This window comes from Archocentrus centrarchus, chromosome 11 (genome assembly GCF_007364275.1).
Source record: "Archocentrus centrarchus isolate MPI-CPG fArcCen1 chromosome 11, fArcCen1, whole genome shotgun sequence".
NCBI classification, from domain to species: Eukaryota; Metazoa; Chordata; class Actinopteri; order Cichliformes; family Cichlidae; genus Archocentrus; species Archocentrus centrarchus.
Genome location: NC_044356.1, coordinates 3,869,193 through 3,885,782, shown reverse-complemented (window position 1 = coordinate 3,885,782; position 16,590 = coordinate 3,869,193). Strand labels below are relative to the sequence as shown.

Here is a 16,590-nt window from a genome sequence, read left to right as displayed (position 1 = left end):
CAGATTCAAGGCTATATGTTCAATAGCGCCCTCTACAGAAGCAAATAAATATTTGTATGACGGTCCACACAATTAGTTTCTCTGCATTTAGTTTCTCTGAAATGCATGAAAATTTGTTTTAACATTTCTGACATCATACTGATCAAAAATGTCAATGATACCCATGCTCTATTTTGCACACCGCAGCCGTGACAACTGAGTGGGCAGCACTCAGTGACTGACTCAGTGACTTTTAGTGATGCTGCTTTCTTTCTTTGCTACATCCAGTTTCTTTCCCACATTTTCCATGGTTTGTGTAAGAATTATGAAGCACAGCACTCTTCAGCTTTCCCCTTCTCATGAGAACAGCATAAAACCTAATTTTGCAGCCTTGAACCTGATCTCTGGTCAGTGGTAGGAGAATGAGACAAGCTTGATCATTTTCACATGTAACACAAAACAGTTGACTGTCCTGCTTCAGATACATTCTTCCTGGAAATGCTCAGACTTTGTAAAGAGAACCAGCAGGTTAAAGACCGAGATCAGAGCCTGTGGAGCAAAGTTCAGGTCTGCACTGACTGTGTGAAAACTGCTTTGATAAAAATCCACCAGTCCTATTGTAACAGTAATAACACATATAATTTGAAAGTGTTGTGCCATATTACCTATATATAAAATCATTAAACAGTGAGTGGCATGGACTCACTGAATGATATCTGAATGGGCATCTATGTGCATGATATTAATTTTCCCTTCCTGGTTCCTCCTCTGTTGAAAGCTCAGCAGTGACACCTTGTGGTCAGTTAATTACAGTAACGTCCTTATTCATCTGCAGCATGCTCAGTATGAAGGATGATGTACTGTTTATCGGACATTTTCCTCTGTGCTTTTATGAAGCAGCTACCACATTTACAGTGGCTTGCAAAAGTATTCATACCACACAAACATAAATATATTTCATATTTGTAAAAATGTTTTGAATCGTGTATAATTTTCTTTCCACTTCACAATTGTAACCACTTTGTGTTGGTCTTTCACATTAAATTCCAGAGAAATATATTTATGTTTGTGGTTGTAATGTGACAAAATATGGAAAAGTTCAAGTTTTTTTTTTTTTTGTCTTTATTATGTGTGTTGTGTATTTGCTCTCTATTTAATTATTTATACTCACCTTCTTTGGGGATTATGTTTAATGTAAATTATGTCAGTTGTACTACTATTTGTTTGTTCTGTAATATTAAAAAAATCAATACATAAAAGGGTTAAAAAAAAAAAAGTTCCACTAATTTGATATAAATGACCATAATGCAACATCTTTATGAAGTCTTGTAGTTCAGTGAAAAATTCACCATGATCAATGCAGTCAAAAAATGTTATTTTTATGCTAATTTGGAGCATTTATTCAGTGTTTGTAGAATGTATACCAGCAAGAACTTTTCTCTATTGGTTTTATCTTTGACGCAGCCAGCACAGAATCAGTTTGCCATGCCTTAACAATACAAAATACATAGAAACTAACACTGAGATTATGTTCCTGGCATGATTTAGATGTTTCAGTTATCTGATGAATGCCGCATGTTTTCTTTACAGCCAATTCTTCAATGGCAAATTACACTTCATTAGGTCTAACAACCACACAGTCATTATTAGATGCATAACCAACATTAAATTGAACACTTTTGCTTTGCAGAGGAATGATGATGTTAATGCATGTACAGTGATTACTCAGTGAAACAGATTCAAATCACAAATGCATCTACACAGGCAGCTGGAAAAAAATCAGTAAAAATACCAGACAATGCACTGATTTACAGCAAATGCAGCAACCTGTTTATCAGTTGTCTACATCTTATCATTATCTGTGAGAAATTTAATCATTAGATTAATTGTGTCTCTGAACTGTAGAAAATACTGAAGCAGCCAGAGGAAAGTAATGCAGAGAGTGGAGTGCAGGACGGCTTGCAGGACAATCCTGCATTTGGGTCCAACCCTGCCCACCACACAGCAAAGGGAATTGGTAATGTAACTGTTGCCATAATGATATTGTTTATATAATTTAGATATTTTTTTTATTAATTATTTAAGTGGCATCTGTTATTTATGTTACTTAGTTCAATGCTTTTATTTTTAAGGTCAAGCTTGCTTAGACTGATTGCTCTGCTAGTGTGAGTGAGCAGGCCACACCAAAAGGCAAGAAGTGAGCATGAGCATGCAGTGGGCTCTGTAGAAAGTTGGAAATGCACTTTGGAAAGTGGACTGGACTTCATGTGGACACTCATGAGGAAGCACTGGAAAAATGATGACTAAAGCCTCGTTTCCATTAGTACCTACTCAGCGTGGCTCCACTCGACCGCACGGTTTGTAGGCATTTCCATTAATACCTGGTACCAGGTACTTTTTTTGTACCCATTCAGCTGGGGTTCCAAGCAATCTGAGGCGATCCGAAAATGTGCAGCATGAAAAGAACAGCATGCCACTGATTGGCCAGAGAGTGTCGTCAGTAGTTGAGTCATAAGTCAATTCAATTCAATTTTATTTGTATAGCGCCAAATCATAACAAACAAGGTGCTTATATTGTAAGGTAAAGACCCTACAATAATACAGAGAAAACCCAGCAGTTAAAACGACCCCCTATGAGCAGCACTTGGTGACAGTAGGAAGGAAAAACTTGCTTTTAACAGGAAGAAACCTCCAGCAGAACCAGGCTCAGGGAGGGGGGGTCATCTGCTGAGGGGGGGCTGAGGGGAGAGAGACTCCTTCACCAGAATGAACTGCTCCATTTTTAAAATCTGACAGTAAGAAAATGGAGGTAAGCAAAGCACGTGGGGGCTCGGTTAAATGCCCAGACCGACAGTTTGCAGCGGTAATTTTGCAACATGAGAGCCAACTGAAACACACACAGCATACATATTTTAACCCTATACTGCCGGGCGATCACCGCTGAAGCACCGTTACCTGCCCCTAATAGTGTGAACAGCTGGTTAAAGGCCATTTCACATGCATTACGTAAAAATGACACGAAATTCCGAATCTTTCGGATGCAAACTTCGCGCAAACGTCGTGTAACCTACATACACATCGGATGCGTTGTGTTTTTGCGAATAAATCGCCCTCATAAAACACACTGATAGAAATGAAGCTGACATCAAACGATGATGTAATGAGGTTGTGATGTTTCTAAACAAGAGAAGGAAGAAACAGAGATTCTGGTTTCATCCAACTCAAAAGAAAGCAGCAGCAGCAGGGAGAGTTTCATGGTTTGATCCCGGAGTTGAAGCTGCATCATGGCTGCTTTCACGCATACTTCATGATATCAGTGGGACAGTTGTTGGCAGAGCTGGGATCACATGGGAGGAGGCAGAGAATAATTTCAGAGAGCCGACTAGCTCAGAACAGCGTGTAGCTGTGTCTGAGGTAAAATAGTACGAGTTTACTGTTCCCACATCACTGAATATTCAGTACATCGGGCACGTTTTGAGCTATGAAGTCACATGCTGCTAAATGCAGCACTCTGATTGGTCAGACCTGTTTGTTCGCTTGCGAAAGTCAGAAAAATCGAACTTGATCCGAAAAAATAAATGCCGCAAATTCGTCCTGTGAAATGACGCGGTCGGTGTGAACGGCTGCATTAAGAACAGGAGAGTCCAAAAAATATTTTTAACGCACGACACATTCGCACATATTTACGCGTCCGGTGTGTAAAAGCCTAAACACTGAGCCTGAGGCAGCTGATCAAAGGAACTTTGAATTACCGTAATTATGCGATTGTTTGTCCTATTGGAAAAATTCAAAAGGTTTCTGAAAGCTGAGAATCTGCACTTCACACCCAACTTAGGGTATTACTGTGGTATTATTACGGTAATTGTTGCCAGAAGTATGTGAATGGTGGCACTTTTGAAATACTCTGAGTCGATTACAACATGTTCAGGGATATAGGGTTAATACTTAGCAATGATAACCTTCATCCATTAAAATATTGCACGATGCATGATGACAATAGAAAACTGGCATGAGCTATGTTAGCTTGCCTCTATCTCATCCGTTGTTGTGTTGTGTTACAAATTACATTAAGAGACTACTGCAAGCACTGCTATACTGATTCCACCCACATTGAGATGGTACTCAATGGTACTCAGCGGTACTCAACTGCAATGGAAACAAAAGATGAGAGCCGAGTCGAGTCTACCCGCGCTGAGTAAGTACTAATGGAAAAGCGGCATATTTCTCTTTTTGCAGCATGCAGCTAGTGAGGAATATATTAGATTTATTTTTATTTTAATCTAGAAAACATCATTTTACATGTTGCCTTGTTTACTGTAATCATCTTTATTTTGTCAATATTGTGTATTTAGTTGGATTTGTGAGAAGTCTTCAAATGTACTTGGAGGGATTTACAGGTATTGGCAGGACACCATGAGGGTTTTGCTGTTGCATAAATATATAGTTGTTCTAAGTTCCTTCTCAAATATCTTTAATGGCACATCACATCTGACAACTTGCAAATACAATAAAAGCAGGTTTTACTTACAGGGTGGAGAACATTCTGCTGAAACAAAACAAAACAATCAATATTCAGTTTTTTTTTTAATGCACATAAATATTGTGGGACTTCCCCACTGAATACTGTTACACTACATTTCTGTTTCTATTTACATGATCATTTCCTTCTCGTGTCATCATTCTACTGTCATGTCACTGTAGCACTAAGGTTATACTTCAGATTCTTGCATACAAACACACTTTATGGAATAAAGCATGAACTCAGTATTTCCTCCATTCAGATTTCTCACCTTTCTTCTTTTTGTAAGCCACAACTGTCACAGCTGTGATGAGGATGAAGGCTAAAACCACCACTGCAGCACTGATGATCACCATGTCAGTGGGCTTCTCTGTGGAACAAAAGATGGCGATATTTGAAAATAGAGAGCAAAATGCTAAACACAGGGGCACCCCTGTTCTGTCCCCATTCCTGTGCAGCTTGTACACTTCTGATTTCCAGTACAACACTGACAGCTGCTTCCAACAATACTGAGGACTCAGCTGTTGTTGGCCTCAAGAGTGGTGGGGGTCAGTGGGGTGAGGTTAATACAGAGGAACAGTCAGCAACTTTGTGGACTGGATAATACTTGATGAGTCTGACCTCTCTGAGTGAAACAATGAAGAGCACCAAACCATTACTACTCAGTGATTCCACATTACTCCAACATTAGTTACTCCTCCTGTGCACTCTGAAGTACAGATACATCAGACTGTGTGGGACCTCACTGCTTTTATTGAATTCCAGTTTTAACCCAGACTTATATTTACATTTATATTATTAATAATCACAGTAACAGTAAGCCCAGGATTAAGGATCTAATCTGAAAGCAAGAAAATCTCAAACAATAGTTTCCAAACCCTGCAGGATCCAGTCTTACCCATGTTGGTCCTGATCACAGCTTTGTCCAGTTTGGTGATGATGTCACTGCTGACATCAGAGAGGTGAAACACACAGTCGTACCTCTCCCAGTCTGCAGGTGTGACTGATGAGAGTTTCAGATCAACACTCATCTGGAAGGTCCCATCATTGTTGGGGAGGATCTCTCCATGATCCACACCTTCATGGATCTCCTCTCCATCTTTCCTCCAGAACATCATGGCTCTGTGAGGGTAGAAACCTGTAGCGTGGCAGCTGATTGGAGAGGAGGGAGACTTCTGGAGGAGAGACACTGAGAGAAGAACTGGAGAGAGACGGCAGCTGTTTCATTCTGTTTAAAAAAAAAGGCATTTTTCATTTCACTAAATAAGATTATGTAACTTTACCTGATGATGCCAAAAAGCTCCTCCCATACTGCACATACTTCTTTAAAAAGTCAGGGCATTCAGAGATAAAGAGTTTATTGTGTTCTAATCGAGATTTTTCAGCATCCCATCTCAGTTTGGTGAGGACAGCCTGAGGTTTTGGAGCGATCCATGTCAGTGTCTGCAGGTCAAATGCTAGAAAATCTTCTCCATCATAACCATACTGGTTGAACCCATTAAGCTCTCCAGTCTCATCATCCCATTCACAGCCATCCATCCTTTGCAAAATATGAACACCTGAAAAACAGAGACAATGACTGCAGGAAACTACAGAAATGTCAGCAGAGCTCATAGCTGATATCATGTGTAGGTTATAATAATCATGCTTATCTGAATTACTATTGAATGATTACATCTGACTGACTGATGAATGTGATAGCGGTTTTAACGTCGCCTCCGACTCTTCTCCAAGTTCTCTTTTTATTAAGAGAGATGAAAGTTTATATTAGTGTCATACTTTTATTTTAGCTACAGCAAAAAGGCAAATTGTGTTTTTTTATAGTAGAGACAAAACTGGTGGCTTGCAAGCAGCACATACACAGAATAGTGGAACTCTGTAAATGTCAGTTGTATGGGTTACTTCCTTTTTCGCTTACACTACTTCCTTGTGTGTCCATGTGTTTATGTGTGTATAAGGTGACACTGGGAGAGTCGTTCAGAGAGCACTCTCAGGAAGCTGTGTAGCTGGAAGCTGATCATGTGGTGATCGTCTTTTATAATTGGTAGAGTATAAAGTACAGCAAAGAAACAATACAAACACAAAAACAGACACTCTACACCTGCTATTACTGGCACAAAAACCAGGATTTAGGTGCAACCCCCCCCCTTTGAATTAATTCACTCTTTCTTCTTTTCTAATTTAAGAAGTGTGGTTGAAAAAATAAACTGAACATCAAATAGATTAGATTATTTTCTTTTTTTTTTTTCTTTTTTTTTTTTTTTTTTTTCTTTTAGCCTGTCATGTCTGGCATCTTTCACAATCGGAATGATGATCCGAATGCACTGATGTACCAAACATATTTGCTTTGACAAGAACAGCTCTATATGTTTCCTATAGGCTCTTCTTGTTAATGTTTGCAATTTTATTTTTATTTATTTATCTTTTTATTTAGTTATTCATGCCAAGTCTGACAGGCAACAAGGAAGGGGCAAGAACAAGAGGTGGGGGGGAGAAAAGGGGGGGGGGGGGGGGAGAGAAAAGGAAGAAAGGAGATAGAGAGAAAAAAAATAAATAAATAAATAAATAAATAAAAGGGGTTGATATACTCACACACACACACACACACACACATCCATACACACACCCATATGCACCTACATATACACACACACACACACACACGTTTGTTGTTTGTAGTAATGTGTGTGTATGCACCTTTGTCATGCAATGTATTCGATAATGAGGGCGAGAAACTGCAACCATGCCCCCGCGATCCAGAGGCAGATAGGGAAGGACCCAGGGGACCCAGGCCATCCACAGCACAGGAGCTCAGAAGACTTGGGGCCACACATCCCGATGGCAACCGTGTACACTCCCCAGAAGAGGAAGGAGGGAGGCTACAGACGGAACCCCCACAATCCAGGGGCTAGAGTCCAGAGCGCCAGAGACGACGGGCAGCCCACCCCCCCCGGCAGGCCGGCACCCCCAGCACGAGCCAGGCATGCGGCCCCCGAGGCCCCAAGCGCCCGAGAGCAGCCCGACACCCGGCAGAGCCCCCCCACGTGCCAAAGAGGCCCAAGCCACCCCCAGGCCACGGCCGCCAAGGGAGCAGGCCAAAGACCATGCCGAGACATCCGGCCACACACCCCGGGACCCACGGGCACCCACACCCCAGGGGCGGCAGTGACGACCAGTGGGGAGCAGCGTGGAGCGGTAGGGAGGGGTAACTCCCACCCTCCGTGTCCCACAGGTGCCAAGGCTTGGCAAGCCACCAACCCAGGCCCAGCTGTCCACACACACACACTCTCACAAGCACGCACGTACACACACACACACACGTACCAGTCATTCCCTCATGTACACACACGCACATACACACGCACGCACATTCGCATGCACCAGTCACACACTCATGTATACACACTCACACTCACACGCACATACACACACACACACGTACCAGTCGTTCCCTCATGTACACACACGCACATACACACGCACGCACATTCGCATGCACCAGTCACACACTCATGCATACGCACATGTAACATACCTGGACACCTAATGTGGAAGAGCGGGTACCAGCACCAAGCCAGCGGCAACCCAGGGAAGCAGCCAACCCAGCCCCGAACAATGAGCCAGTCCCCATCCCAGGCGGGGTGCATGGAACTGGGGTGTGAGAAGGCCCGCCCGCCCCCTCCTCCCACTCAGCGTGTTGGGGGGGTGATGTGAGTGTATGTACTGAGAAGAATGTGTATGGCTGTGTGAAAACTACAGTGCTTTTAAAATTGGAGGGACAGATGTAATATGAGCACTGAATAACAGCGCCCATCCACACCGTCCCCCCAAGGCCCTCAATGTCTAAAATGTAAATAAAATTGAGGTGCAGGCAGCAGTGAACAGACAAGTGGGGCCACCTCAGCAGTGCCACCCACTAACCACTGTGTGACACACCTGCCCCCCAAGGCCCTATATGTACTATGATGTGTTGTGAGCTGTATAATGCAATTAAAAAAGGAGGAGTGGGACATCACGCAGCACAGCGAGCAGAGCCGAGGTGATGGCCCTACTCACTGCAGCACGAGCCCCCCTTCCCCGAGAACCTATGTGTGCATAATGTGATGTTAAACTGAGTGGGAGGAGGGGAGGGGCCCGGATAAATATGACCGGGAGGCAGAGGACTACCCCCCAGAGGAAGAGAGCCAGCTAGCTACTGGCTCACTAGGCACCCCAGTTCCCTACACCCCCCCGCAGCCCAGGGAAGGCAGGTCCAGTGCCTGAGGTGACCGCACCCCCAGGACGCCACCGTACTCCAGGCCGGCACCCACTGCCCCACTGCGAACAGGACACAACACACACCCCACATGCATACAAAGGACAACAAATATCGCACACACACACACACACGCACGTACGCACACATACACACGCACGCACACACACGCACACACACAACACAGACACACACATACTCACACATACACACACACGCACACAGTGGTCCTGAGTTAGCACCAACCGGCCCCGTGTGGGGCAACTGCTGCTCCCTCACCTGAGCGCCCCACCACCCCATGGGGGAGGGCACCCAGAATCCCGGAATGCCAGCCAGACACCCCGACACAGCCAACCCACCCCACATGGCGGCGCGCCCAAGGGGGCACAGACCCCTCCAGCGCAGGGAGGGGCCCAGCCAGGAAACGGGCAACACCGGGCACCAGGGCCCCGACCCCCGCACCCCGGCCCCCACAGAGGAAGCCGGCCACCCGGACGGGGCCAGCACCGCCACCACGGGATCCCGAGCCCCACACCCCACGACCATAAGAGCACCATCCAAGTCCCCACCACCAACAACCAGGGCCCGGACACAGAAACCACAAAACGGTAGCCACCGCCTCCAGGCCAGAGCCATCAGACACCCAGGCCCTCCCGGCCCACCCCCAGCCACCTACCGGGTGCGCCGTGAAACTAGACCACAGCTCGTCACCCCCATCATGCGATGGAGCTGATCAGTGGGGACCAGAGAGATTCAAATTTTGCCAGTTGATTTTTAGAGGTGGCAGACATTCTTTCCAAACTAATGTGGTCTAAAAGTAGATTCTTATAGTGAGTAATGCATAAATCATTTTTTGATTTCCAATTCATGAGGATAGTTTTCTTAGCGATGCATAAGGTAGTAAGAACTATGTGTGATATATTTGTTTCCATGTTTAATTCACTTAAATCACCTAGAATGCACAGTTTTGGTGATGTTGGGATATCGCAATTAAAACATGTGGATAATTCCTCACATATCCTCTGCCAGAACCTCTGAACAGGTGTACAAGACCAAACTGCATGCATATAGTTTTCAGTATGGTTGCCTGAACAGTGGGTGCATATATTTGTGTCTCTGAGGCCCATTTGGAACATCCTGTGTCCTGTATAATGTATTCTATGGAGAGTTTTGTATTGTATAAGTTGTAAATTCGGACTTTTAGTCATTTTGAAAGTGTTTAAACATATCTGTGTCCAGAAGTTTTCCTCTGTGTTAATGGAAAGATCTCGCTCCCATTTTGTAGTTGGGAGGGATATTGAATCATTAATTTTAATAATAACTTATATATTTTTGATAATAATTTAGGGGTATAAAGATTTAGAAATTCTGTTACCAGTACAGGGGGTTTCTAATTTTAAATTATTTAAATTAAACCTTGCCTGTATGATAGACCTCAACTGCTGGTATTCGAGAAATTTGCTATTGCTAATTTCATATTTGGAAATAAGTTCTTCAAATGAAATAAAGGTCCCATCGTGAATAACATGTTCTAAATTCTTTATTCCTTTCTCTTGCCATGTTGAGAAGTTCAGTACTGTCTTTTTCTGACATATATCTGGATTGTTCCAAATGGGTGTCAGTTCACATGGGATAAGTGAAGACTTTGTTATCTTTAAGAATTCCCACCAGGCTGTCAGAGAGGTGTTTATGTTAAGACTTTTAAAAACCGCTATGATGTTTAATACTGACGCTAATGAAAGGTAAGTCAGAGATTTTCACTTTTCCACAGAGTGTTTGTTCTAAATCCAGCCATGGGCTGTCTAAAGGGCTTGATTTGATCCATCTTGAAATATACTGTATCTATTGGCTAAGAAATAGTGATAAAAGTTTGGGAGTTCTAGACCACCACTGCATTTTAGCTTTTGTAAAGTTTTTAAACTTATTCTTGAGGTTTATTTTTCCACAAAAATTTTGAAATGTTTGAGTCTAGAGATTTAAACCAGGCAACAGAAGGTTTATTAGGGATCAGTGAAACAAATAATTGATTTTAGGCAAAATCATCATTTTTACTGTGGCAACTCTCCCCATGATAGATATAGGTAGAGAGTTCCAACGTGTGAGATCATCCTCTACGGTTTTTAATAGAGGAATATGATTCAACCGTACCAGGTCTGACAGCCTGGGGGAAAAATTAACACCTAAATATTTAATATTGCCAGATTGTAGTGAGGTGGTCGTGGTGTTCTGAAATTACAATTTAGAGGTAAACGTTTGATTTACTCCAATTGATGGAGTAGTCTGATATAGATGAGAACTTATCTATAAGTGTGATTGTTTTTAGAAGAGAAGTTTGTGAGTTCTCAAGGAAAAGTAATACATCATCAGCATAAAGGCTTATCTTATGGTCTGTGTTTTCTGTTTGAATTCCTTTAATATCTACATTTGTCGGATTGTTGCTGCTAGTGGTTCAATGAAAATGACAAAGAGTGAAGGAGAAAGTGGGCAGCCCTGTCTGGTGCCTCTCTGCAGACTGAAGCTTTGGGAAATAAGATCATTTGTTCTAACACGTGCATTTGGAGCGCTGTATAATGTTCTGATCCAGTTTTTGAAGGATGACCCAAATCCAAATTTGTGTAGAACTGCTAACAGAAATTTCCAATTTACCCTATCAAATGCCTTCTCTGCATCTAAAGAGCCAACTGTGGTTTCTAATTTATTAATAGAACAGTAATCTATTATATTTATCAGTCTGCGTGTATTATTGGCAGAGTGGCGACCCTTGATAAACCTGTTTGGTCTGGATGTATAATAGATGGAGTGATTTTTTCTAACCTTCTGGCAAGGACTTTGCAAATTATTTTAAGGTCTACATTAATCAGAGAGATTGGCCTGTAGCTGGATGGGAGTGTGGGGTCTTTGCCTGGTTTAAGAAGTAGACTAATGTTAGCAGAGTTCATGTTTGGAGAGACCGCATGATTGCTCTGAATCTGAGCCACCATTCTGAGAAAAGAGGGTCTTAGTACAGACCAAAATTCTTTATAAAACTCTGCTGGAAAACCATCTGGGCCTGGGGCTTTATTATTTGGGAGATGCTGTATTGCTTCGTAAAATTCAGATGATGAAAGAGGCGAATCAAGAGTCGCGGCCTGCTCATCATTTAGTTTAGGTAGATTAATGTTTATTAAGATATTCTTCAATTTCAGCATCAGATGGATTAATCTGCGATGAGTATAAGGCTTCATAGAAGTCTCTAAAGAGTATTTATTTGTTGTGGGTCGTGGGTAATATTACCAGTTTGAGTCTTTAATAGAATAAATGGCTGTTTTTTCTTATTTAGTTTTAACTGGTTAGCCAAAAATTTCCAGATTTATTTCCATGTTCGAAGTTTTCTAACGCAACCTCTGCAACATGAATTGTGTCCTTTTATCAATTATTTCATTTAACTCCAGTTTTAGTTTCCTCATGTTGTTAATTATATGTTCTTGTGGTGAAGCAGCATAGGCAGTTTCTAAAGATTTAATTTTAATTAGATTATTTCTAATGTGATCTAAATCTTTGATTGGATGCTGATGTCTTTGCCATTTTAAAACAAATCAGGATAATGAAGATTCCAACAGTAAGAAGTGAAACCAATCCAGACCTTCAGATTGGTTGAAGCGTTGCCTCAAACTCTCAATGTTAGCCTTGAAGAAGTGCTGACTATCCAGACATTCAGATATATACGTCTCCACATGCTGAGGATAAGCCATAAATAATTTCATCCAGTCTTCTTTACCCTCCACCCCTCTTATGTTGTTGCAGCCACCGATCGGAACGTCATCAACAAAAGCACAGCCACAAACTCCGAGATGTTCTGGGCTCCGGGGTTTCAGTGGAGAAAAACTTCAAGGAGTGTCTTACTGTAAAATTGATGAATATTGAATTAGATGACATTTTTTTTACATGCTTTCTTGTATTATTTAAGAAGGTTAAATATTAACTTTATTCAGGTTCAGGATTATCTAGAAAAAAAAAATAACTGACACAAAGTTTTAGAGACACAAACACTGGAAGGCCACCCAGTGATGAAGTACTGTTTATAAGAAAAATTACATTTCCAGTTCTAAAAAAGTGACTGTTGTTGCTCCTGAGATTGTCTTGACCCCTAAGCGTGTATGGCCAGTATGTCTAGATGATCACAGTACACAAACATGTTAATCCACATCTGCAGCCAAGAAAGAGTCACTTAATTAACCTGCAGTTCTGTCATATTCAGAGCTGCATACGGTTCATCATGCTACCACAGACACACGTAACAATAGAATAGAATAGAAAGCCTTTATTGTCATTAGAGAACCTAAATGTCATGACTGCTGCGGCAGGCAAGGCTGAGAGGACCACACTGCAGGACTCAAAGGTAAGAGTTAAATTTTACTTCATCTTATTGTTCAAACTCAGAATGACCAGGCTGGTCAGGAGCCAGCATGAAAACTCGAAACACGAAAAACACACACCAGGAACGCCAACATAGACACGACAACGAGGACCTGACAAAGACAAACGCAGACAATAAATACACAAAGGGATAACAGGGGAAGAGGCAAGAGGTGAGGGGCACAGCTAAACATAATTACACAGAGGAGACAGGCACAAAGCACATCGGACACGAGACTGTCAAAATAAAACAGGAAGTGACCAACCATGACGCACACGCAGACTTAACACACAAAAACCTGACACAGAGGGAATCTAAACATATGACACACACACACCTACTTGAATACAGGCTGACAACACGAGGAAGACAGACACAAGACAAGAGAGGGACACTAAGGGCTACAGGAGAGGGAACCTAAACACCACAAACAAGGAAACAACAGGAAGGGAACTAAACACAGAGAAGGGCCAAGACACAACGACAAAACAGACACAGGAACACTTTCCAATAATAAATTATTGGAAAGTGTAAAAAATAAATAATGCACAGCCAGGGTATTCTTGATACTAGCAGCACAATATCATTGCAGTTATCTTGTGTAACAATGCCAATTCTTTGTTAATAGTGTTACAATTATATCGTATCTCTATTATTTTCATGTTTATTTACATAGAATTCCACAAATCATTTGTTCATTTAATTTACCTCCTGTTAGTGTGCAGAACATTTCTGTTGTTATTGTCTTTGTACCCCTACATTTGGTTTTTCTGGGACAGCTCCTTTATAAGGAGCAGCTTCGCCCTCCCCCTTTTCCTGATGCATTCGGCAGGAGCGGTGAGTGAAAGTTTAGAAAGTTTAGTAGTCATAAACCAACTGTAATAGACAATAATGTCTTTGTGTGTTTGGTTGTGTAGGGCTGAGAGTGATCCATTGCTAACTGGAATCTTATTTTATTACAGCTTTATCAGCAAATAAACGGAGATTCCCTCCAAACTACGTTGTTGGTCCGGCCCATCATTAATCAACACAACGCAGAGAAAGAAAGAAGAAGCCACCCGTTACACTTGCACAATTCCTCTCGACATTGCGGTTCTTCTACGGCACATGGTAAAACTTGTTCAGGAGTCTGGAGTTGCAGGTCTTAATAGACCTACAGCATCTTCCAGAGGGCAGCAGAGTAAACAGGTGCTGCTTGGATGAGATGAGTCCAGGATTATATTTGTGGATCTCTGCAGGAAGTTCTGTGTGTGTCAGTGAGAGAAGGCAGCTGAAAACACTGCACTGCAGTGCTTTCCTGTCAGCTACAGTGCAGCATCACAGGATGTTCACCACAGCCAGGCTCCCTTTGCCTCAGCTGGCTGAAAGCTCGACCTCTCAGAAATAACAGATATTTACTTTCTCTTTCACGCTTCCTGCTTCAGACTCTAAACGGAGGAGTTTCACTTAATGAGTCAGATGGTGATGATAAAAATGGTAATAAAAATCTACAAAGAACATAATAGTAACAGTAAAATGTAACACTGCTGGTGTTCCACGTTCTAACAGCTGCAGTTCCCGCAGAGTAAACGAGACTCAGCAGCAGATTAGAATTCAATTCAGTTTTATTTATATAGCGTCAAATTACAACAAGCATTCGCCTTTGTTTTGTAGGTAAAATAGAATCAAGAATAAAAACATTTATAATTTTTTGCATCACCAAACAAATACACCCACATTCCTGTGAGACTACACTGCAGTTTGCGCTGCTGTAATTTTACAGCTGGGCTTCATTTGTGACGTTTGTGATGTGAAGAAAGATGCGGATTAACAAGTTGCACATGCAACAATTTTTCCTCCAGCAGAGAATCTATTCTGTGTTTAAAACATGCTGGAAATAAAAGAATCGGTGAAAACGCGGCGCTTGCAGGTGACTGTAATAGAATAGAATAGAATAGAATAGAATGCCTTTATTGTCATTATACAGGATGTACAATGAGATTGGAGGGCCACTCCTGTTCAGTGCCATGTAACAGAAAATCAAACTCTCTAAAATAAAAATATTATAAAAATATTATAATCTAGTATGATCAATATAATCAAGAGATATACAGAAATAAACAATGTGTAAAATATACAAAAAATAGAATGTATAAAAATATATACATACATTGGTGCATCTGTACATTGTAAGAAAAGTAAATATGTGTATACATATAATAATGAAGATGATGAATATTGCACTTGGTGAATGAATACTGGATATTACACAATATAGGAATGTCAGATATTGTTCAGTATGAATAATATAATATTGCACAGTTACAGTGGGTGAGTGTGTGAGTTCAGGGTGGTGATTGCTCTGGCGAAGAAACTGTTCTTGAGTCTGTTTGTTCTGGCTTTGATGCACCTGTAGCGCCTGCCAGAGGGCAGCAGGTCAAACAGGTCAAAGCCAGGGTGTGAGCTGTCCTTGATGATGTTCCTGGCTCTGCTGATGCAGCGGGAGTGTAGATGTCCATCAGGGAGGGGAGAGGGCAGCCAACGATTCTTTGTGCTGTCTTGACTACCCTCTGAAGCCTGACCCTGTCTGCCTCAGTGCAGCTGCCGTACCATACTGTGATACAGTACGTCAGCAGGCTCTCAATGGATGAGCGGTAGAAGGTCAGCAGCAGGTTTGAGTCCAAGTTGTTCTTCCTGAGGACCTTCAGGAAGTGAAGTCGCTGCTGAGCCTTCTTGATAACAGCTGTGATGTTATCTGACCAAGAAAGATCAGCAGAGATGAGGACACCAAGAAACCTGAAGGTGTGGACCCTCTCCACATGCTCGCCGTTGATGTAGAGGGGAGCTGGGTCAGTCCTGTGCTTCCTGAAGTCGATGATGATCTCTTTGGTTTTCATGGTGTACAGTACCAGGTTGTTCTCTGAACACCAGGCTGTCAACTTCAAGACCTCCTCTGTAAGTCTTGAAGTTGACAGCCTGGTGTTCAGAGAACAACCGAGACTCTGAAGATCACCTGCTTCAGGTATGTTCAGCATAAATTACCAGATTAGCCCAGAAAAAAAAGAGCCACTTTTATGACACTGGAACCATCAAGAAGAAAAAAGAAAAAAAAAAACAGTTCACAATTCATATTGAAAGTTGCGGTTTAAGTTGCTATAAGTTAAGGGACATATTTTTTCAAGAAATACCTGAAATGAAATCTTACCTGGTGATGCAACGTGACAGCAAAGGAGTAACACGAACACGTTCCTCATCTTTTGGATTTTTACTTTAACACAAGAAAAACAACTGAGAGAAGTAACAAGTCTTCCAACCCAAACAACAGGATCAGTCGTTTGTGTTGTCCTCAAAAACATATTAATAAGAGCGTATCGCTCCTGTAGGTGGCAGGAGACAGCGCCACCTGATGCTGTGACATAGCGGATAAACAACAGGGAGGGTTAGAATGATGTTTAGGGCGTC

General features: G+C 42.0%; 1 pseudogene; it reads right to left on the bottom strand.

Moving 5' to 3' along the window:
* Positions 1-4,740: 4,740 nt before the first annotated feature.
* On the bottom strand, positions 4,741-16,382 carry LOC115788179 (major histocompatibility complex class I-related gene protein-like; annotated as a pseudogene).
* Between the last annotated feature and the right edge of the window lie 208 nt (positions 16,383-16,590).